General features: G+C 40.4%; 1 long non-coding RNA gene across 1 annotated transcript; it reads right to left on the bottom strand.

Annotated features, from left to right (window-relative positions):
* Positions 1 to 7624: 7624 nt before the first annotated feature.
* LOC141116910 (uncharacterized) lies at positions 7625 to 11763 on the bottom strand. The gene is made up of 2 exons (XR_012237068.1): positions 11480 to 11763; positions 7625 to 8651 (listed from the first exon to the last, which is right to left on the bottom strand). It is a non-coding gene; the product is annotated as an uncharacterized lncRNA (long non-coding RNA).
* Between the last annotated feature and the right edge of the window lie 1596 nt (positions 11764 to 13359).

Genomic DNA, 13359 nt, shown 5'->3' with positions numbered 1-13359 from the left:
GAGCTGCAAAGCAATGCCGCTGGACGCCAGGGTGATCTGTGGGAATGAGAACAACCGCCATAGGCAAAACCATAGCTGGTGGGTGCAGTGAGTGTAGGATGCAGACCCCCATGTGGGAAACCTAGATGGAAAAAAATCGCAGTGATGTGTGTGGATGTGTAAGTGTGGGAAAATGTAAAAAAGGAGTGATGTAGTGACAAACAGGGAAATAAAGAGAGAGGGTGCGATAGGAAGGAGTGAAAAAAAGTGTGGAAAAACAGAGGATGAAATGAAGCCAAGAAAAAACATAAACAATAAAGACTGGTGAAAAAGATGAGATGAGGAAAAAAGGAGACAATACCTGGTATGCACAGAGTGGACAATTCCATACACATGAGAGTAATGCTGAACAGAAAGGAAGGTAGAGTGTGTGAAGCCCAGCCTTGGAGATGCCTATATAGGTGTTCCATCATGGCCCAACCCCCTACGTCAGGTCGACAAACAACACCTGAGAGTGGAGCACTTTCACCTGGGCGTCAGATACTTATGGAGGTAAGTGGAATCATTGAATTTGTGATATTCCATGATAAGGGAAGATTGGTAATATTCAAAGCTCTACGCGTTTTGCGGCATAACAACCGCTCATCAGGAGCATACGTCGTGGAATGATTCTAAAAAATATTTTTTTATTTAAAAAAAAAAATGATATTCAATAAATAAGCAGGAGATGAAAAAGGTTTTTTATATAAGAATAGTTTAATTGTATAGAATTAAAAGTTGTGCATCCAATCTCACGTCTGCATCAGCGATCCAGTAAAACTGCATCCAGAATCGCAGAGAGCTGCAAAGCAACGCCACCGGACGCCAGGGTGATCTGCGGGATTGAGAAAAAACGCCAAAACCATAGCTGGTGGGTGCTTCATTTAAAGTCCCACTTCTCTTTTTCTTTTTTAAACCTCTCAACATCCCCCACACCCCCTCTCTCCAACAGATCTCTGACTGAAGTTAGACACAGCGTTCTAGAGGTGGCTACAAGAGGGAAAAATAATAAGGGAAGAGAGGTTAGGAAAAAGAGGACGAGGCAAGGAAAAGAAAACAAAAAGAATGAGAATAAGAGAAGGAAAGGACAATTAAAAGAAAGAGGACCGTGGAAATGAAGAAAGAATAACAGAAAGAACAAAAAAAAAAAAAATAACGAAAGAGAATAAGGGATGAAAAGACTAAGGGAAAGGGAATAAAAGAAGAGAAGAAAAACGTTTTAGTTGGCGTAGGGTATTGGACCCTGGTCTTGGATATGATTAATGGGGTATTTAGGGTTAGTATCCTGAGGGACCCCAAGATATGTGTTTTTGGGTGGCTAGATAGAGTGTTTTTTCCAGCAGGTTTGTATAGCGATTATTCACTTGTTGTTTATAGCATGAAAACTATGCAAAGTTGGATATCCAAGACCCCCTAGATCCTAGACAGCTCATACAGTGCCCATTGAATGGTGAACATGATGGAAGATGCAGAAGAAGAAGAAGAAAAAGAAGAGGGGTCATCATACTTTGTCCACAACAGATGCACCCAAATAAGTGTGCTTTACATCAAGCCTCTAACAGGTTCATAGTAATGAATTATTTTTGTTGCAAAGTAAAGACACCGATACTTTGATACTTACAATAAAATAATAGAATACTAAGTATTAAAAAAAAGAAAAAAATTCTACTTACATAGAAACACAATGGAGAGAAAGACAGACATGGTAGCCGAGACCTGAAAGCTGTGACGGTCTTCCTCAGAGGCAGAAGTTATGAGTGTGTTCTCACTTCATGAATGTTATTTATGGACATTTCACCAGACTTAACACCAATGTTGTGAGAATGTAGAAAGAGAAATAATCTGTGATAGCCAATATGATCTCAGTTCTGCCTTATCTTAGATTACTGGGGTAGATGTACTGATAAGAATAGAAACAGGTTCAATCCTTGGGACAGATATACCGTAAGAATCGTAAACTTAGGTTACAACCCACAGGAACTCCTATGGGGTAGATGTACCGATAAGCATAGAAACAAGCACCCTTTTGGGGGAGATATACTGATGAGAATAAATAAATACGTAATAGTATTTCCCTTCACTCCTCTCCCAGCTACTACATAAAATGTTTTCTAGAGAGGTGAAGGTTAGAGGAGCTGGGCCAGCATGGACAGTAACCAGAAGAGAGATGGCTAGGTTGTGCAATGAGGGAGGGGGCTGAGCTAGGCTATTGGCTCTTCCGGAGTAGTCAAATTTTTTAGCAAATCCAATAAATAAAACATAATTTATATAAGGCAAATACATTGCAAGTACAAATTTGAAATACTTGATTTGTCTGTGCTTTACCTGCAATTGGTTTGGTGACAGGGCCTCCCTAATTTTACATGTTTTATTGAACAATGTAATTAACTGTAATACAAGAGTGGATGAGTAAAATTGAGGAGACGGGTCCTGGGAGGAAATCATTTCCACCACCTTTTCTATTTACCACATTGTACTGATCTGCACATTAAAGCTGACCTCCAGGTAAATGGCTGAATACACAGATGGGATACATACTGTATATGGGAGATTTTTTTCCTGCCAAAGGATTTGTATTTCTCTCCATTCAGTATCAAGATTTACAACGCTAATTTTTTACTGTCATTTTCAGAACATCAGCAAATATTAGGAAACATAAACAAAACCCATCTTGATCTCATCTTCGATTTTCTCCTGAACATCACTTTATTTCCTAAATGTGTGAGCTCAGAGATCACTTATGTTTTGTCAATGGATCATCATATTTGGTGTATGATTTTGTAACGGACCTCCATCCTCAACAGGACTATGTCCGCCGTAAATGCTTCTTCTGTCCGGTACAACACGATCCAAGACCCTTTAGCCCACCCAGTCACTAGCTTTAACAGTGTAGGGTAAAAAACATCAGACTCTTTATTCAAACACATGTAACAGCAGATATACAACTCAGGGACACTCCCACCCTCCCTATGATTTAGGGTGGGGTAAACTGTCCAATAACAATAGACACACAGGTCAGGTGTATTCAAACTTCTCATCAGTAAACAAACTTATCAGCAGGGAGGAGCTGCTGGAGTAATTCCCCACCCCCTCCACCTAGACATACATCCCATAATATACTTTTCTCCCAAGGTCGACAGACACAACAGAACAATGGAATACAACCACACCCAAAGTGACTCCCGTCACAATGACACTTGGCGCAAACACTTGTAAAGGAGGATTTGACACTGAACACAAATGCAAGTTAGTATTTTTTACTGACTACTGATACAAAAAGGAGTTTTTACACTGGCCACCAATGTAGAGGGGATTTACACTTCCGCAGAGGAAGATGCCAGACGAGAACACCGGAGGAAGAACCAGAAGAACCAGAAGAAGAAGAAAATGGAGGAAGAAACCGAAGGAAGATAGGAGATAGAAGACAGAAGAAAGAAGATAGAAGAAAGAAGAAGCATTTAAATAAAGGAATTGTCAAAAACAGTCTCTTGTCATTTTTAACATTTTTGACACTTTTTTTGTGAAATGGTAGGGTTACTTACCATTTCTCACAGGGAGGAGGGCCGGGATCTGGGGGTTCCCTTCTTAAAGGGGGCTTCCAGATTCCGATAAGCCCCCCGCCTGCAGACCCCCACAACCACCGGGCAAGGATTGTGGGGATGAGGCACTTGTCCCCATCAACATGGGGACAAGGTGTTTTGGGGGGCTACCCCAAAGCACCCTCCCAATAATGAGGGCATGTGGCCTAGTACGGTTCAGGAGGGGGGGCGCTCTCTCGTCCCCCTCTCTTTTCCTGCGGCCTGCCAGGTTGCGTGCTCGGATAAGGGTCTGGTATGGATTTTTTGGGGGACCCACGCCATTTTTTTTTAAATTTTGGCACGGGGTTCCCCTTAAAATCCATACCAGACCTGCAGGGTCTGGTATAGATTTTGAGGGGGACCTCACGCCATTTTTTTTTACATTTTGTCCGGGGCTCCCCTTAATATCAATACCAGACCTGAAGGGCCTGGTATGGAATTTAGGGGAACCCCCACATCATTTTTTTGTTTATTTTGGTTCGCGGTTCCCCTGTGGGCATACTATAGACACCCCCCAGGTACGAAATTTAAAGGAATATTACACTTTTATTGTTTCACTTTAAGCATTATTAAAATCACTGCTCCCGAAAAAACGTCCGTTTTTAAAACTTCTTTTTGCATTGATCCATGTCCCCTGGGGCAGGACCCAGGTCCCCAAACACTTTTTATGACAATACCATGCATATAAGATTACATGGATTGAAAACTGGCTACAAGGGCGTGTTCAGAGGGTGGTGATAAATGGGGAGTACTCAGAATGGTCAGGGGTGGGTAGTGGGGTCCCCCAGGGTTCTGTGCTGGGACCAATCCTATTTAATTTGTTCATAAACGACCTGGAGGATGGGATAAACAGTTCCATCTCTGTATTTGCAGACGATACTAAGCTAAGCAGGGCAATAACTTCTCCGCAGGATGTGGAAATCTTGCAAAAAGACCTGAACAAATTAATGGGGTGGGCGACTACATGGCAAATGAGGTTCAATGTAGAAAAATGTAAAATAATGCATTTGGGTGGCAAAAATATGAATGCAATCTATACACTGGGGGGAGAACCTCTGGGGGAATCTAGGATGGAAAAGGACTTGGGGGTCCTAGTGGGTGATAGGCTCAGCAATGGCATGCAATGCCAAGCTGCTGCTAATAAAGCAAACAGAATATTGGCATGCATTAAAAGGGGGATCAACTGCAGAGATAAAACGATAATTCTCCCGCTCTACAAGACTCTGGTCCGGCCGCACCTGGAGTATGCTGTCCAGTTCTGGGCACCAGTCCTCAGGAGGGACGTACTGGAAATGGAACGAGTACAAAGAAGGGCAACAAAGCTAATAAAGGGTCTGGAGGATCTTAGTTATGAGGAAAGGTTGTGAGCACTGAACTTATTCTCTCTGGAGAAGAGACACTTGAGAGGGGATATGATTTCAATTTACAAATACTGTACTGGTGACCCCACAATAGGGATAAAACTTTTTCGCAGAAGAGAGTTTAATAAGACTCGTGGCCACTCATTACAATTAGAAGAAAAGAGGTTTAACCTTAAACTACGTAGAGGGTTCTTTACTGTAAGAGCGGCAAGGATGTGGAATTCCCTTCCACAGGCGGTGGTCTCAGCGGGGAGCATTGATAGCTTCAAGAAACTATTAGATAATCACCTGAATGACCGCAATATACAGGGATATGTAATGTAATACTGACACATAATCACACACATAGGTTGGACTTGATGGACTTGTGTCTTTTTTCAACCTCACCTACTATGTAACTATGTAACTATGTAACTATGTATAAGCCTTTAAAATTAGCACTTTTGATTTCTCCCATAGACTTTTAAAGGGTGTTCCGCGGCTCTCGAATTTGCCGCAAACACCCCAAATTGTTCGCTGTTTGGCGAACTGGCGAACAGCCGATGTTCGAGTCAAACATGAGTTTGACTCGAACTCAAAGCTCATCCCTACTCACCATGCCAACAGGCCGTATTTTCTACAGTAAACATTTATGGGGAACTGTGTCAAATGCTTTTGAAAAATCCAGATACACCACATCTACGGGCCTTCCTTAATCTAGATGGCAACTCACCTCCTCATAGAAGGTTAATAGATTGGTTTGGCAAGAACGATTCTTTATGATTCCATGCTGATTACTGCTAATGATACAGTTTTCATTACTAAAATCTTGTATATAGTCCCTTATCATCCCCTCCAAGAGCTTGCATACTATTGATGTTAGGCTAACTGGTCTGTAATTCCCAGGGATGTATTTTGGGCCCTTTTTAAAAATTGGTGTTACATTGGCTTTTCTCCAATCCACTGGTACCATTCCAGTCAGTAGACTGTCAGTAAAAATTAGGAACAATTTTCTGGCAATTACTTGACTGAGTTCCCTAAGTACCCTTGGGTGTAAGCCATCCGGTCCTGGTGATTTTATTAATTTTAAATTTCCAAAGTCTAATTCTAATTCTGTTCTTTGTTAGCCATGAGGGTGCTTCCTGTGATGTGTCACGAGGATAAACACTGCAGTTTTGGTTACTGAAGCCCCCTGATTCCCTCATGAAGACTGAGGAGAAGAATAAATTCAATACCTTTGCCATCTCCCCATCCTTTGTAACCAGATGTCCTTCCTCATTCTTTATGGGGCCAATATGATCTGTCCTCCCTTTCTTACTGTTTACATACTTAAAGAATTTCTTGGGATTTTTTTTTTCTCTCCTCCACTATGTGTCTTTCGTGTTCTACCTTAGCCGCCCTAATTGCACCCTCACATTTCTTGTTGCATTCTTTATAAAATTTGAATGTTGATGATGATCCCTCAACCCTGTATTTTCTGAAAGACTTCTCTTTTGCTTTTATATGCATTTTTACATTGGGGTTAAGCCATCCAGGACTTTTGTTCGCTCTTTTAAATTCATTACCCAATGGGATGTACTGGCTAATGCCCTTATTTAATATGCTCTTAAAGCGAACCCATCTCTCCTCCATGTTCTTTGTTCCTAAGATTTTATTCCAATGTAAGTAGCGTATTACACTTGCCACTAATGTAAGGGGCCATTCACACTGACCACTAGTATGAATGAAAGGATTCTACACCAAGCCTCAATGTAATGGGAAGATTTACACTGACCACCAATGTAATGGGGAATTTGCACTGACAACCAATGTAATGGGGAATTTGCACTGACCACCAATGAAATAAAGAATTTACACTGACCACCAAGGTAATGAAGAATTTAAACTTACAACCAATGTTTTCCACATCTGAAGCACATAGAGCAGCCCATTGAAAAAATAGTCTGTCCTACACGCAACGCTCATCTTTATCCACCCCAACAGTACACCTTTGCATCCTAAATTCCCCTGATAACCCCTGGACCCCAAACCTCCCCCATGCTCTCCACTTCACATCCCGCCCACCTTAGCTCTGCAAGATTCCTCAGCTCTTTGAACTTACCGTCCTTACCTCTGAACATCCCCTCCTTGCTCACCTGTGCACCCCAAACTGTAATTCCTTTTCTGCCTACCTCTGCACACCCTACACCAACCCCCCCAACTTTGCTTACCTTTGCAGAACAAACTGATGACTCAGTGACGATCACAGTTGCAGGAAGTGGTCACTGGACAGCATTCAGCAGAGGTGATGGTGGATGGGACCTCAGGGGGGCGTCATATACATATGAATACCACCACTATTTCCATATCAATGCCTCCTCGATATACATATTAATGCCTGTTATTAAAATGTGAATGCTGATATTGTCTGCACATGAGTCATCTGTACACTGCAATAGGACAGAGCTGGGCAGCATAAGTGACAGCACTTCACACTGAGATATCCAGACACAGCACAGGATTAAGACTTCACAGGACAAGGGAATGTAAACCAGGGCAGTAGGAAATTATGGGGTAGCTGATTCAGGCCCCACAACAATGACTGGGCTCAGGGTAGCTGCCCTTTTGCCCACCTTAAAGACAGCCCTGCATGACTATACATCACTTTAATGTCCTTCTCCCAACCTCAAGTAAACAACAGGAGGCAACTTCTTCTTTGAACAAGAACTCAGTTTACTGGATTGATTTACAGAATACAGTTAAGGTTGCACTGGTCTTCCACACCAAACTGCACCACCAGGCTGGCTACCCTTTTATATATAGGACCTGAAGAAGGGAGGTGCCACACATATAGAGGGGAAGACATGTCATACAATTACATTAGCGATTTGCATGTGCCAACCAGAAACTTAAAAAAGCATAATACAGTACCAGGCATAACATAATATAATGTAGTTACACGGCTACAAGCTTTTTACAAAAAGTGGTAAGAAGATTGGAGGAACATGAAAATTAGCCTACAATGTTATCTGCTGGCTAAAAATAAGAATATAAAATGTTAACATATAATAATTCTACATTATTGACCATTATTAAAACAAGACAATAGGGTTGATTTACAAAAACTAGAAAGTACAAAATATGGAGCAGCTTCCCGTTTTTTTTTTTTTTTACAAAGTTTAATTGAACAAGCTGAAGTTAGAAGCTGATTGGCTACCATGCACAACTGCACCAGATTTTGTACTGCCCAGTTTTAGTAAATCTGCCCCAATATATACAAAACCCACTTCATATCTTATTTAGTTTTCAGAACTTAGAATAAACAATGTGATCAGTAAAGTGTGACATCTGTGTTTTGGGTCTTTTCTCGGTTTTTATTTTAGGAAAACCACTTTATTTCCTTCCTGTTATTCTCTCCTCCATGTGTGAACTCAGTGACCACTTCTACTTCCAAGGCTCACTGCATTCAGTTTATAAGCACATAGTTTAATCACTTATTATTTTTTCGGATTAATCAGATCAAGTTTTTTGTCAATATAAGTTTATTTTAAAAAGATGAAGTTCCTTGAAATTCAGCCAAGACCTTTTCCATGTTCACTTCAATGTTTCATTGAGGTCCTCAGATTTCTAGATGTTCTTCTTCTCTACCACTTGTTGTGAAAGTAGGTGAAACATACGGCAGCAGATAATACAAATCCAGAGATCACCAGGCGTATCATTTTCTGCATCATGTAATCTGAAGAGGGAACCAGTGATGGAAGCCATGTGATTTTTACATAAGAAAAAAACTTTATTTGTGCAATTTTGAACTATTTAAAATTCTGAATGTATATGAAGGATCTGGAGTAGCTTCCCTCTCATTTGACAGAAGCAATGATGTTGTTTAATTTTCCAGTAATATGTTCTAACTTATTTCAATAATAGGAGGACAGATGACACAGGAAGCAATGAAGCTGAACTGGGAGATAAGTGTGTCACTTGCTCAAGAGAAGCATAAATCACAAGACTGACTGACCAATCTTACAAATCCATTTGTTGGCAAACCATTAAAAAGATGAATTTCAACTTTATATTTAACTGAATTTTTTACTATGAAAAGGTTTTGAAATAATTTATCTGTCCATTATCTTCACATTATGGACCTCTCTTTTATGACTCATTATTGACTCCGCCATGACATGAAGGGAAATTGAATTGGGAGAGCTTCAATTAGGGTTCCATATGGAATTAGTGCCCCAATTAGGGTTAGTCCATGTATATGGAGTTCTTGTGGGAGTGCTAATTCTACTCCATGCGTGTTATTCCATGTGGAATTAGTACCCCAATTAGGGTTCCAATTAGCGTTCATTAAGGACTCTGGCCATTGACACTTCGCCAGTATTGACTCCTTTATGGCAGCATTTAGAGCTTTTGCAATAATTTTTCTGCCCAGTGTCTTCACATTATGGAGGTAACAATTATTAGAGCCTGAACTATTACTGGGCTGGGATCAGTGGTTAAATATAACTGTTGGTTAACGAAGAGAGAAGATACAAGTCCCCAACATCAGGGCCTTATTTGGACACAATACTGCTGTAAGTCCATCTGAATGATGGAGAAGAAGAAGGCCTTTATTGTCATGACATCCTTTTACCAAATCCTGCCCCTTGTATTCTGATTATTTCAGTATGAACTAATAAGTGATGAGCAAATCAGCTTGGGTTCAGTTCTCAAACAGTTCACAAATCTTGCTTGAAGTTTACAAACTTGGAAGCAAACACTATTAAAGTCTATGGATGGGAGGCAAATCTTACCATTCTGGCCATTTGTAGGGCGTTTTATCAAGCTATACTTAAACAGAAGGTATAGGAAGGTGAGCACTGCCATTAAGTCATGTACCAATGGCAAAAATAAATAAAATAATAATATTTAATTTGAAAAAAGTATCTCTACCCACACAGAATTATCATCTCTCTCTAACAGCTCCAACATAAATAGACAATATGGCTGCCGTTGTGAGCCCACTCTTTTATAGACAGAGGACTGAGTAATCTATTATTTTAAATAATTGGTTCTTATTGTTCCTTATTTTTTGGGGTGAACATGCAAACTTTTTGGCTTGTGATTCACAAACTTTGCAAATCCCACGGCTTTGCCACAAACCCATGGCAATGGTGAACTTGGGCTTCATTCCTAGAGCCAATGCTAAAATGTAGTAATGAAGGCAGCATGGGGTCTTCTTTATATTCTCAACTGATTTTCAGCTTTCGATTCCAGCAATCAAAAGAGCGAAGAGAGAATCTTTGTATTCCCGGACTTGTGAAGAGTCTTTTGATTTCTCTAAACTTCCCCACACCCCCTCTCTCCAACAGTTCTCTGACTGAAGGTAGACACAGATCTCTAGAGAAAGCTAGAAGATGGAGAGGAAAGGAGAATAAGGGAAGGAAGGAAAGATTAAGAGAAAGAGAATAAGGGAAGGGAATAACGAAAGGGAATAATGACTAAGGGAAAGAGAATAATGGAAGGGAATTAAGACAAAGAGAAAGAGAATAAGGGAAGGGAAGAATGACAAAGGGAAAGAGAATAAGGGAAGGGAGTAACGAGTAAGGGAAAAAATGACTAAGGGAAAGAGAAAATTGGAAAGGAAAAAAGCTTAAGGGTATACTGATGTAAATTGAATAAGGGAAGGAAGACTAAAGCCGTGTACACACGACCGGACTTTTCGACCGGACTGGTCCGACGACCGTGTGTGGGCTTCATCGGACCTTCAGCTGACTTTTTCTGTTGAAAATCAAAAAAAGACTTTAGATTTGGAACATGTTTCAAATTTTTCCGACGGACTCGAGTCCGGTCGAAAAATCCATTCGTCTGTATGCTAGTCCGACAGACAAAAAAGGACGCAAGGGCAGCTATTGGCTACTGGCTATGAACTTCCTTATTCTAGTCCCTTCGTACGTCATCATCTTCAAACCAACGGATTTTTGAACGGACTTTAGTCCGTTTGTGTGTGGGAAAGTCCGGTCATTCGAAAGTCCATCAGAAAGACCGTCGGACCTTTGATGCTGAAAAGTCCGCTCGTGTGTACGCGGCATAAGGGAAAGTAAATAAGGAAAAGGTATTTAAAAAAAGTAAAGATAATAATGTATCATAATGTGTAAATGTTGAGTCATGGTGCTGTTCATCTTACCCAGCCACCCTAGGCTTTGGCCCACAAGTACCATTATAGTAAGCCTTTTTTCAGCCCTTAGCTAGGAACTCCCTTCTTCCCTGTGTACTGTATTTGTTTATTTTTACTGTTAAGTGAAGGAACTTTTAAGGAATTGAGAGGCTTTTAGATCAAAATATATTTCCACATGCAAATCCCCCCCCCAAAACATCCATTGTATATGCCAGTCTGGAACAAACTACAATGGACTCTCTTCAGCATTGTCTTGGTGGGCTAACAGTGCCTGTGGATCTTTTAAAGTCAGCAAGTTGTCAAACTATCTATACAGACTGGGTCTCAGGAGGTATTTATTTTCGATAAAGTGATATTTGAGACAGAACATGTACAGATCAGAGGCTAATTCAGTTCTTCAAGCTCACCGTGTATCTGCATTATCTGGATATAGAGTCCATCACTCATCTTCCTCACAGTCTGAGATGCCATCCTCCCTTCACAGGTATAATTCCCAGAATTTTCCAGCTGAGCTGACCACACTCTGTATGTATCAGATACATTGTATTCCTGCACAGTCCGTCCATCTCTGTAGAAGGCAAAGTGCAGCTCTGTGCCGCCTCTGAGCAGATCCAGTCTGGTGTCACATCTCACCGTCATCTCATCTCCTTCTATTACCCTGGACGGGGTCACTTTTATTTCTGGAGGAGAGAAGAGCTCTGGAAAAGGAGATTATGACAACGATTGGTCGGTAAGATGTCAATGAATGGATGAAAAAGTAAAAAGAGTATAAATATATAAAGTTATGAATGGACATAACTAATGATGAGGTAATTTCATATGCATGTTGGTGGAGTTGGGGAATTACATGCAATGAATTCCAAATAACTATTTAGCCAAGTGTTTGTATAAAGACCTGCTGTCATGTGTGAGATAGTGCCCCAAGTGGTCGAAGGTCTAAATACTACACCAGGCCCCACACCAGAGGGATAACGTCTTTCCACCAGCCAGTGACACAGCTTCCGGCACTGACTACAAAGATTTTTTGAGTCAAATCGCATTATACATTGATTATCTTCCACCAGATCTTCAACACGTTACATTTTATAGATGTGCAGGATGGAAACATTTATTTTGTTTCATTTCGGATTCGTTTGTAATAATTTTATAATTTGTAATAATACTTTGTAATAATTTTATTGTTTGTAATAATTAATAATTTTGTTTTGTTGTATTTGTTATGTTGAAATAAAAATGAATTTGATTTTGAAATGGAAACATATTGCAATAAATACAGTGAGGTATAAAAGTGAAATAAGATGAGACCCCTCCAAGGCTTAGCAACTACAGATGCCGTTTACGGTGTAGGAAATTCTTATTCCGTATTGATCAATTCAGAAGTGGAGAGATCGGGGCATTCAGTGGGTAGAGGACATCCTTAAAAACAGCTTACCCAAGCCTTTCCCAGAGATAATTGGTCAATATGATATTCCCCCCACTGAACTTTATTCATATATTCGGATAACCATATTTCTGGGCAACTATCCCATCCCAATGATAAAGCTCCCTCCCTTGATACAAACTTACCATGGATCTCCCACATCTTGTCTAAAAAGCATTTCTCTCTCTTTTACAATACCCTTCAGTGCAAAACTACATTCTGCAAATCTAGTCCTCCCCTAAAATGGGAGGAAGATCTACAGAATACTTATACACCAGCACAATGGCTCCAGGCTTTTAAATTTACACATGGTATTTCCCACTGTACTAACCACTAGGAACTCTCCCCCAAAAAAATTATTTCTTGCTGTTACCTTACTCCCTAGTGAGTAGCCCAATTTTACCCCTCCCAATCTCCTCTATATTGGTGCAACTTGGTCATGTAGGCAACCACTATCATATTCTCTGGTCTTGCAAGAGTCACACAAGCTTCTGGAACCACATGTTTGGTCTCCTCTGTTACATGTATCCTAACTCCACCTAACCTGGCTTTGGCCATTCTAAATTTAAAATTGAAAACTTTCCACCTCATTTTTGCTTAATAGTCGCCCATATACTGTTAGCATCCAGTAAAAAAAAAGATACTGGAAGAAAGACTTCATCCCTAATATGTCCGAAGTGGTTACTTCTATCAACCTTATGAACTTATGAATATGAAAAATTTTTAGTGTTGTGAGCTGGCAGGATAGATAAGTTTGATCGTTTATGGAAACCATGGTCCTCCTGGGTCAAATACCCAACTATGTAGATATTGTTATTGGCATTGACTTTTGCTGAGCTTAGTACTATATTGCTTAGACCTCAGACC

This window comes from Aquarana catesbeiana, linkage group LG13 (assembly GCF_042186555.1).
Source record: "Aquarana catesbeiana isolate 2022-GZ linkage group LG13, ASM4218655v1, whole genome shotgun sequence".
NCBI lineage: Eukaryota > Metazoa > Chordata > Amphibia > Anura > Ranidae > Aquarana > Aquarana catesbeiana.
Note: the sequence above shows the minus strand (reverse complement) of the source record. Positions and strands in the feature narration are given on the sequence as shown.